Here is a 12,213-nt window from a genome sequence, read left to right on the forward strand (position 1 = left end):
ATAGATAACGAAAAAAAGTTTAGTGACTAAATGTGAACAAAATCAAAAGTTTGTTTCCCTCTAAAAAAGTTCAATGACTAAATGTGAACAAACTTCCTATTGTATTATGATTTAGCAAATTATTTATTTTTGTTAAAAATCTAGCAACATTTGTTGATGAATAAATCTATTAAATAAAAAAACAAAACCCCGAAAATATATTAAAAAAAACGAAAAACCGAAACCGAAATAAAAAACCAATGGTTTGACATTTTCCAAAATAAAAAATCAAAATTTCCAATATGATTTTGGTTTTACAAAAAAATGAACCATTTTTATTGATGTGAATTATGACCATTGGTTTGGCATGCGGAATTAAAGAACACACAAAGAACACGGTGATTTAGGTGTTTAAGAGATGCATTCGATTATGAAAGGTGTTTACAAAAAAGGATCTAGATCTAAATCTATATAATTAACACACACTAACACTCTCAATGTTACATCTCTCAAGCACACCTCTACATGTGATATGAACCCACCTTATATAGAGGTGTTTACATGTCTCTCTCTCTATCTCTCCTGTCACAAAGGGGAGTTTTGGATAGAAAAATTCCGAATTGAGCGCTTTCTCATTCTCTTTTTGGTTTTATAATCATTTTTCGATTATAAAAAAGGGGAGAGATTTAGATATGGAAATTCGAAAGTTGAATTTTTGTAAAACCAAAATCAGATTGGAAAATTGTAATTATTTAATTTGGAAAATACAAAATCATTGGTTTTTTATTTCGGTTTCGGTTTTTCGTTTTTTTTAATATATATTTTTCGGGGTTTTTTTTTATTTCATAGATTTCTTCATCAACAAATGTTGTTACAATTTAACAAAAATAAATAATTTGCTAAAACATAATACAAGAGGAAGTTTGTTCACATTTAGTCATTGAACTTTTTTAAAGGGAAACAAACTTTCGATTTTGTTCACATTTAGTCACTAAACTTTTTTTTCGTTATCTATTTGCCACTGAACTATTGAAACTGTTCACATTTTACCCTTACAACCGGTCATAAGGGTAAAATGTGAACAGTTTCAATAGTTCAGTGGCAAATAGATAACGAAAAAATGTTTAGCGACTAAATGTGAACAAAGTCGAAAGTTCGTTACCCTTTCAAATCATTATCCCTTTTATTTTTCTCTACCTAACTCTATATATAGAGCACAATGTAATTGCATATTGACCTCGAGATTTGTTTGTTAGTGAACATAACACAATTATCCTAATCATGTGAACCATGTAATTATTGTCTTCTTTACTTTTCTTCCAATTTTTGAATTGTTTACTTGTCGTTTGAATCAACTATAATAAATGAAGATCAATTTTGCCACATGTCAATCTTTCATGAGTTTTGACACTTGTCATTTTGTGATATTTTTGAAATAATTAATATCTATATGTCAATTCTTAGGTTTTCCAAATTTTAAAATTAAAAAGTCACATAATATTTATATATTTATATATGTAAAGTTTTAAATGTCATAAATATGATATTTAATTGCAATTAATACATTTCTTTATTTCTTATTTCAAATTTTTATTTTTAAAAATATTTATTGTTTACACTTTAATATTTAATTTCTTTTTTAATCAACTCGTGTAATACACGGGTTTTACACTTAGTATCTATTATGTAACATCCTAAATTTCAAATTAAAATTTTCATTTTAATTAAAAACAATCATTCCAATTTCATTCCCAAAAGATAGATAAATAACTATTGTTCAAGTTTTGACAGATCATAACCAAAATCAAAGTAACAAAAGATAGTGAAATCAAATGTGCGGAAGTCTCCAAAATATATCTATGGATGCAATGCAATCAAGTCGTGTCCTTCCCCTTACTGCCAGAACAACCTGAAATATTTGAATTTAAACTAGTAAACACAAAGCTTAGTGAGTTTCTTAAAATATCACATACCCATGTGAATGCTATGATCTCAACATAGTCTTTCATGAGTGATATGCCCCTCATACTCTTTCATACATTTGCTATGAGCCTCATCATCTTTCATACATATGGTCACAAAATAGATCTGTCAATGAAATGAGTTTGGAGCGAATCACCCTTGATCTTGTCACACCCCCAAACCAGAACGACGGAAACGTTTAGGGGCGGGTGACTTCAATAACAGTATCATAACAATTGAATAGTAGCGATCAAAGCAGTACAACCATTGTATTGAATATTTAATAAGTTTACATTGTGCTCAAAACATTGTTTACATGATATCAAATGCATATGACAAAAGTAAATAACGTGATGTGACGACGTCCCATCCACCAAAAACTCTTGTGGTTACCTATTTACTAATTTCCTGAGAATACAAGTGATTTTGAAAAATGCCAACAATTAAGTTGGTGAGTTTATAAGTATTTTGTATGAGAAGGATTTGTAAATGTTTAGTGTAAAATGATAGTGTATACTTCCATAAAATCCGATATTTTCTTTATAAATGAGCTATAAGTCTTAAATCCCAAGACTAAAAATGTAAGAAATACTGTACTGAAAAATGGTGTTATGAAGTTTTATCTTTATATAAAACTACTTGAATGTATGTTAACCCGTAAATCAAATGTGTTGTCAATACCCTATGTAAGTTATTATAACCATACTAATGTGACTAGTTGGCCTGAACGACGTTCTTCAGGCGTCGGAACTGTTACGACATTTGTCACCCCAGAACTGTCGGTCTAACTGTAGTTAACAGTTTAGGTGCGGGGTTGCCAATCCCGTATAAATCTATACACAAGTGCCACGCTCTCCCTACAAGAGACTCTTGTTATAATTCAGGACTTAATGTGTACTCTGGTAGGTGCGGTGAAGCTAAATGTCTCACAACCAGTATCAATCGATTTACGTGAACTGAAAACTCATTTTTCTTGTAAATGAAATAATTATACCTTTAAATAATTATATGTTTCTTCTGAAATGATAGTGTAGTTTTGTGACTCCCAAACTATACCAAGTATAGTTTATCATGCTTGTTTGACAAGAACATTTATATAAATACATGGTAATCATCTTGTCTAGTTTCAAAATGTAAGGTCAACATCATATTTTTGGGTTGTAACCCACAAAGTAGTGAAATAACTAGAATGTACTCCTTTTTGTTAGAAAAGCTATAGTTTGGTAAAAAGTTTCCAAAAACCTTGTAGTTTTACAAATCATAATTTTTCTTATGATTTTATGACATGGATTATATTTTGTCTTTGTTAGTTTTGCATTTGAAAACTAATATTTTACAATATTTGTATAAAAGCTAGTAACAACCATAACTCATGCAAATAATATCTTATTTTTAACATAAAGATGAAACATTGCAAGTATTTGTGTGGTAAACCAAGTTTTACTTGTATTCCCCCCCCCCCCCTAAAACATGAAAAACTAAAAAATGTGGGGGTATGAACTCACGTTGAGTGGATTTGTGGGTTGTTTGAAGAGATGGTGTGAAGATGTCCAAGCCTAAAACACTTAAATGTGATTGATGAGCTCTTTGAATGTGATATTATCCTAAGAGTTTTAACACATAATAATATGTGTAAATATGATGAAACTAACATGATAGTGTATAAAAACACTAGATTAACAAGAAAACTTACCAACACTCTAAGAATAAGCTTGAAGATTTAATCCTTGGAAGCTTGGACTTGGTTCTTTGAGAGGAAATGAAGTTAACAAAAAGTAGTATGTGAATGGTGGATGATTTAAGGGGTGATTTTGGCCTTAGATAAAGAAAGAAAGTGATGGGATATTTGCTTGGTTGTTTGTTGGACAATTACCTTCATAACTCCTGGGTATTAATTTGCATGGGAAAAGATGGAACTTCAAATCACCAAGTCAACCCCCTTATCTACTTTTCCAGCCAAAAACCCACTAGGAAAAGGATCAATTTGGTGATTTCGGCCAAGGCATGACCGAAATCACCTTGTACACCATGTGATTTCGGTCCTAGTGATTTCCTAGCTTGTGATTTCGGTCCTAAACCATTCTCTCATGGTGTTTTCAGTTTTGTATTACCCACTAAAGGGTGATTTCGGTCCTAGGCAAACCGAAATCACTAGATTGTTGGGGTCATAGGCCTAAAATTTTAATTTCAAGGGTTAATTCATGATTTATGCTCTAACTTGTTAACTTTTCAAAGGCTCCTTACAAGTATGATTTTTAAGCATATTATTTACTTATACAAATAATGCCCTTTTGGCTTTCAAAGTTTTATTGCAACAAAGTTATGATGTGGTTTTACATTATACATAGATACACCTTAGACCTTTCTTGGCCCAAAATTTGCCAGTTGTCACAGATCTAAACCCTTTTAAAAAATTGAAAACATGATCCACCCCGTTCTAATAACTCTTAGGTTGTGAATAACCAAATCCATGCCCATAACCACCGAATCAACGAATACCCAACCTATTAACTCGAAACTTTTATAATAGTAAAATTACATAATTTTGATGTGTGTCAGAAAGTAATATTCACAAAAAAAGAAAACTGTCTACTAAAACAAGAATTACATTACTTAATACTCAAAATCCTAACACAATAAACTATATATATATATATATATATATATATATATATATATATATATATATGTGTGTGTGTGTGTGTGTGTGGGGGGGGGGGTTATAAGTGGAGTGAACCGACAATGATCCATACTCAACCCTTCTAAAAAAGGGTAAACGAGTAAACAAATCTAAAATTAAAATCCGAACCCATAAAAATCGTATGTGTTTGGAGCGAATTAGGGTCAAAACCTGCCCCATTAATAGATCTAGTCATAAAGACAATCTAAGGTGGTGTTTGTTTTTTGTCTGCAGATCTGCATGGCCTCTTCTGTCTGCGCCGCGCAGACCACGCGCAGACATTAGCTTTCGCAAACTGTTTGTTTTTTTGAAGACTGCAGACCTAAAAATGTCTGCGCGCCCTCTTCTTGGCGCAGATGTGGACCAGAGTCTTCTAACATCTTCAAACATCTTCTAGCCTAAAAAACACATATATCTTTATTTTTTTAAGTTTTCTTTTTAATTTATATTTTTTCCAACTTTATTAATGATAAACAATTTGAAAAAAAAAAATTACAAAACTTAAAAAAAAACGTTCGACGATACAAACATGATATTTTTGACAAATTTATAAATAAATATTTATTATAATAATAGACGTTGAAGTTGTTTATATGAATATGAAAAAAGATCATAATATATATTCTTATATTTTTTTGCCAAATTTTGTAAAACATTATTTAATACAGTATCGACAATTTATCGAGAAAATATTTATGGTACGTTTTAATGGATTTAACTGAAAAAATCGAAGTTTATTTTCATCAATTTATGTATCAAATTCTTTGATCCCTAATTATAATGTTTAGTTATAACTTTGCAACCAAAGTTGTTGGTTTTTTTTTATCAAATATATACGTTAATTAATATCATTTTTAATTTTAGTTTTTATACAATAATACATAAAATTTGGTCTAGATTTGTTGATTATTTATAACAAAGTTATAAAAATATTAAAAAATCACTTTGAAGTTTAAAAAAATCAGTTTATTTAGATTTTAGTTTGATTTAGTAGCCCGCAGATGTTAAAAAAACAAACAGTCTTCTTTTTTCAGACTGCAGACGTTTGGTCCACCTCTTCTACTATAGAGGTCTACAGAAGTGGTCCGCAGGTTGCATACATATTGCCTCAGAAAAAACAAACAACACCTAACATACCATGGCACATAATGTCATACATAGTATAGTGAGGAAACTCACCTGAATCAAAAAGCTGAAATCCCAACTACTCGACGTCTTACAGTATCAGCTACACGAACCACGCAAACCATTTTGAGGTCAAACCACAATCTACAACTCAAAACCTCCAGTTTGACCAAAAGTCAAACTAATCAAAAAGTCAACAGTCAAAGTCAACAATCAACGATCAACTAGTCAAGTTTAATGGTCAACTGGTCCTTCTATTGATTTTGCATGGACAAAGTTTCCAACTTTATCCATTCTCCAAGTCCAATCTAACAAAATCTCAAACCCTAACATTCTATCACTCAATGGTCTAGAAATCATACACAAATCATCCTAAGATTCTATAGATGCCCAAACTCCAAGAATCATGAGGTTAAAGGACTAAAACCTCAAGAATAAGCAAGATCTACACAAAGGAAATATAAAGGTGGAAATTTTTTATTCACAAAAGGCCCAGAAGAAGATTATCTTGTTGGATCTTCAAGGAACCACACTCCAATGCACCAATCTAGCTTCTTTCTCATTACCAAAAGCTAACAATCCAATAACATAGGCTAGGGTTTTGGGTGGGAGAATGTTTCAGAGATGGAGGTTGCTCAAAATGACAAACCTTAGGGATTAGAGCCTTTAAATATGGCCCAAAACCTAGTGATTATGTAACATCCCAAATTTCAAGACCAAAAATTTCGTTTTTAATTAAGTAATTTATAAAACAGTTTACTGAAAGCATTATCAATTGTTGGATTAGTGTCTAAGTCCATAACTATTTTGGTATGTACTTGACCCGATTATGAGCATGATCCTTCACCATAGCAATATGTAGGATGAATTAAGAAGAGAAAGGTTTAATTATGATTTATTAATATATTATAAGAATAATATATTAAAGGAGAAATCATATTGTTTAATTAATATTAGTCAAGAATTAATTAAGAATTAATTTTGTAACTAAAAGAGATTAATTAAACTTAGGGGACTGGAGTTGTAATTATAAGATAATTACAATTGGGCCATGGATCACCTAATAATATATAGGTTGGACGAATTCTATGGGAAGCCCATAAGGAATTCGTCCAAGGGATATGTTAAAGGAGTCCATGGGCTGCTTAGGGCCTAAGCAGTCAGATTAGGGTTTCCTAGTTGCAAACCCTAATAGCCTACATGTATATAAAGGACCCCTATGCCCCAAAAACGTGGCTAAGTGTTCCTTTAGGGTTTCCAGCCGTTTTTGTGCCTCCCCTCTCTTCTCTCCTTCATCCAATTGCTTAGTGGTGTTTGTGACTTCATTAGAGGTGCAACACTTGAGACACTAAGCTTTCTGAAGCCAATCAAAGCAAGGAATTGATTGTTATTACTATATAACAATCAAAGGTAATTACTAAACCCTTATTTCAGTTCTTATATGATAGATCTAGGGTTTATAGCTTTGGATATTCAATTGCATGTTCATTAGACAAACTAGATCCAAAAGCTATTAGGGTTTGCATGTACACCATAGGAATGATGTATTGCTCGAAACCCATCAGTGGTATCAGAGCCTAGGGCTGTTTGTTAGTGAATTTGATGCTTATTTGATCGAATTTTGGCTGAAAAACGATTTTTTTGAGGTTTTTCGACTTGACTCGCCGAGTCAACTGGGTGACTCGCCGATTCCATAGTGAACTCGACGAGTTCAAGCCTGACTCGACGAGTCAGAGGGTCAGATGGAGGATTTTTCGGGTTTCTTGCCTATTTTTGTTGTGGGATAATTACCAAAACGTTTTTTATTGATAAAAATCGGATTTTTATGATATTGGGTGATTATCTTTGCCAAAATAAAAGATAATTTCATATTAATTGAATAATTACTTCCTTATATGATTAAATTTAATTATTTGAATTATTTGGTGTATTATCTTGCAAGAAATTAGACTAGGTCAAAACTATATAATTGCCTTATTTGAATTGTTGATCTAGGATGTTCTTGACAAAGTTTGAATAGTTTCAAATTACTCCCTTTAAGTTTTATAGTTTAAATTTGAACTTAAAAGTTTTGTTTTTGAAATTTAAATAGTTAAACCCTAATGTTTTGAAATGTTTCAAAACTTGCCCTCAAGTTTTGGAATTTAAAAGTTGATTAAAAGTTTAATTTTGAAATGTTAAATTCTAAAAACCCTCGTATTTTTTGAAAAAGGTTCAAATTACACCCTTATGGTTTTATTAATTAATTAAAGTGTATAATTAAAAGAGAGTTAATAATTCCATAAAGTTTTGGTTTACATTTAACTAAATTAAAAGTATAATTTATTAAATTAGACCACCTAGTATTTTAAAAGTATAAAATACACCCTTATACTATATGTAACATTAAAAGTCTAATATTATATATGTATGAGTAAAAAGTCAGTCTTACCGTTAGTAGTCCTCATTCACGAAGCTGGTCTATAAGGGGTGTTTAAGGAAATTGCCTATAAAATGGCGATTGAATGGGTATCCACTCTTACCCACCGCACTCTTGACTAGTGGAGGGTCGTTAGCCGAACGGGTAGGATAGGACGAAACCTTCCATTATAAGTATAATGAAGTGCAAAGTAACTAAATGCTTTTACAAATTCCCAAATCATAGTTACTTTAGGCAAAATGTGAAATTATATGCTAATCCATGGAATTACACTTCGTACCCTTGTCAAACGTTAGTGGAGCGTGCGTGGTTAACCGGCACACTAATTTGGGGTTGAAATTGGTAGTGAAGGGTGGCTCGATGTTTATCATAGATCAATGGAGCGTGTGTGGTTAACCGGCACTTTGATTAGGTGATAGTATCATTGAGTGCATCACGTAGATTCGTAAGGTTATCCACACCTTGTTTGTGATCCTCGGCATCCCAGTCGCAAATTTGAAGGGCATAATCGAGATTAAACATGTCATTGAAAAGCTCAATGAATCTCAAAAGATCTAGGAGTTTCAATTCATTTAAAACTTAAACTTCTTTTTCGTTTTTCATGGTGGAAATTGGTAAATCGTTATTTACCTACCTTCAAATATTTTGCAACTAGATTACGACATCCCTCTTCTAGGTTGTAGAGTATTGTGTTGGATCCTAGCCTTGATGTTTCATTTGGGTGTTACATCAAGGACTCTTATCAACTAACTTGAATTTTCTCCCGTTTTGTAGATGTCTAAATCTTACAATGGTCTTCCCAAGTCCCTTGGAACAAGCTTTCCAAATGAAGATGACGTTCCACGATACGATCAAGGAAATGGGAGTCATGCTTCACTTCCTCCACCTCCTCCAATTATTCTCCCTAACCCACAAGTTCAAAGACTTGAAAAGTTCAAGCTCACTCAAGCCCTATTGGCAAGTAAGCATCAAGATGGGAAATTTGTGTGTGCACACATCTTAGAGATGAAGTCACGCATTGATAGGTTAAGGATGTTGGGTGTCGATATCTCAGAGATATTGGCTGTTGACTGGGTTCTTCAGTCACTTCCTTATTCATATAGTGAGTTCATAAGAGAGTACTATATGATGGAACACGACGTGACCCTCATTGATCTCACCTATTTGCTTATAGCTGCTGAATCAGCAATGATTTGGCATGATGATCAAGCAAATTTGTCTGGTGAATCAAACTCCCAAACTTCAATGGACATTGAAAATGGTGACATTGGGAATCCAGAAAAGGTAAATTCTGAGATAGTTCCTTGTTCCATTCCAAAAGAGTCCATTTGCTTCTATTGCCAAGAGAAGGGGCATTGGAGACGAAGCTACCCTATTTACCTGAGAGATCTGAGAGATGGGAGAGTCAAGACGTATGGCTCTACTTCAGGTAAAATCCATTAACTAACTCTATAAGTTCCTATTCTTTGATTCTTAATATGTGATGTGATAAGATTACATTTTGAAGTTTTGCAGGATCAAAGAAAAGAGAGGAAGCTTAAGGAAGAAGCGTGTTGAATCTGATCATGAAGAAATGGATTTCGATCGCATGGATTCGAAGATCAGATTTTTGAGCTGCTACTCTAGAGTTAGGATAGATTGATAAGAAATATGTAATAGCATAGTTTTTCAGTTGAATTGCATTGTAAGGACAAATTTTTTTCCGCAATAATATAAATTTTGATTTTGTCTTATTTATTTATCCTTGCAGTGGCATGTATGAAAAAAATTGATGTTTGAATGTTTCTACTATTAGCAATAATGGATTTGATTCTTAATTATGTTATTTGTGGAAATGTAGAGAATTTGCCAAACAAGGGAAGATTCTCATCGCCCAAGTTTCAATTGGACAGAAACTTGGAATCATACGTCTTGGTTGTGTGATGAATGAGAAACTTCATATTTGGAAATTAGACTAATTCTTTGACAAAGTGTCAAGAGAAGGACTAGGAGATCGAGTACACTAGGTTGTGCGTTGATCAAGTCCACCACAAGAGTGATAAAGATATTCGTCATGATTTACTAAAGTTTAGTAAATATGGTTATACTTATAAGATTAAGTATAATTCTGAGTTGATTAAAAGAGTTTCAATCAATAGCAGAACGAATAAGAAGAATCAAGTAGGCAGAAAGATAAAAGTTTCTCTATTCTAAGAAGAAGGGAGAGTACCTTTTATTGTGTTTTATGATAAGCTTTAATGATTAAGAACTATTTCTCAACTGGTCCTCTAAGTGAGTCTTAGTGCATCTGTATGTCTAAGAAGAGGAATCGAGAATTATGGAAATAGTTAAATCAATAAGTCAATCATACTTCGTTCCAATATCAAGTCTTAAGAGTCATACTCCAAGATTGTGACTTGAGTGACAAGTCTTAAGTAGGTTTATAACACTCGTCAAATGTGGAATTTGGAAAAGTTTTCTTATTCTTGCACATTTGAAATTGGTAAGTTGTGATGTCTTGGATAAGACAAAGACCAACCAAGACCAATTGTGTGAAGTGTCAAACTTGACAAAAGGCTACACTAACTCTTGAATATTTGTTTTTCAATAAATGTTTCTTGACAAGAGAATCTTATATGTCAAGGAGTCAGTGGGAGTCTTAATGGTTTTGAAAAGTTTCAAGAACAAATCAAGAGTAAACCTAGTTAATCATCACTAGCGCACGACTTGAGGTTTATAACCTATCGTGTTAACATTATTTTGTTTCTGTGTCATTCCAATTAAGCTAAATATGTATGTGAGTTCTATGAGTTCTCATTTGAATGCATAAAGACAAAGCACCTTGATCAATGGAAAGTACATTGATAAGTAAGGATGAGTTGCTAAACCACTTGGAAGACATGGTGGGCACTCGTGTTACCATGAGGCAAGAAATCAAGATTGAACAAGTTCAGTCCATATGGTTTTGGATTTGTCGCAAACTTTCGTTTTGACGAATTCACATGGATAGGAACACATACACCATAAAGTCTAAGTGACATAAGGTTTCCCTCCTTCATGAAAATGATTGTGAGGAAATGCTTTCACTAAGAGAGATTTTAAGGAGATGGCAATTGTGAAAATTGTATTCTCAAATTCGATTATGATTACGGCATCCCTCTTCATAGTTCGAATTGTGAGATTTGGCAATTAGTCTGAACATCTAGGACTTAGTAACATAAATTCTGAATTGTTTAGACACACATGTGAGCTATCTAAGGCAAAGGTGTATGAGCTTAAAAAGCTTAGATAAAGGCTTATCAAAGCATTAGGTATTAGAAATATGAACTTAAGGAATTCAATAAGCATTGTTTTCTGGAAGTTCAATTGCTTTCTGAATACATGTCAAAGCTAGTGGGAGCATAAGTGTTATGCTGGTAAGAAAATAATCATCATGTTAGTGGGAGCATGATTATTATGGTAAGTATTGTAAGTTAGCAATATTAATTATAGAAAACAAAGATTCACTTTGCAAAGTTGCAAGGGTTGAAAAGTTGTTTTGCTATAATTAAGGGAGATAATATTATACTTCGTTTCAAAATTCTAAAGCTTAGATCGAGAAATGTTAATAAATTTAGTCAAGGATACATAGTGCATTCTCAAAATTCGATTATGATTACGACATCCCTCTTCATAGTTCGAATTGTGGGAACAGGGCACATAAAATATTATGGCAGAAGGCTGATAAAGTATCACGTCTTTATGTGAGACATTATCGATCGTGTCCAATACGCTTCGGGTATAGGATCGATTGCATATGCTATAATATTTGACCATTCTAAAATTTTCCAAATGCCTAGGGCATTAAGAGGGAAAAAGGACTAGAACTAGATTTGACTAAAATAATTAAACAACTATCAAAGGATGATCTAAGGTTCGCCAAGGATTGGTCACTTATGAGTAGTTGGAAGTATAGTATTGGATGGACTATATTGACATTATTATGAATAGATAAGATTCTTTTAAGAATGAGTTGTCATATAGCAAATATGGAAATGTTTCCATAAATGGGAGTTGGAAATTAAGAATC

The sequence above is a fragment of the Lactuca virosa genome, chromosome 9 (genome assembly GCF_052849685.1).
Source record: "Lactuca virosa cultivar CGN04683 chromosome 9, Lactuca_virosa_CGN04683_v6, whole genome shotgun sequence".
NCBI classification, from domain to species: domain Eukaryota; kingdom Viridiplantae; phylum Streptophyta; class Magnoliopsida; order Asterales; family Asteraceae; genus Lactuca; species Lactuca virosa.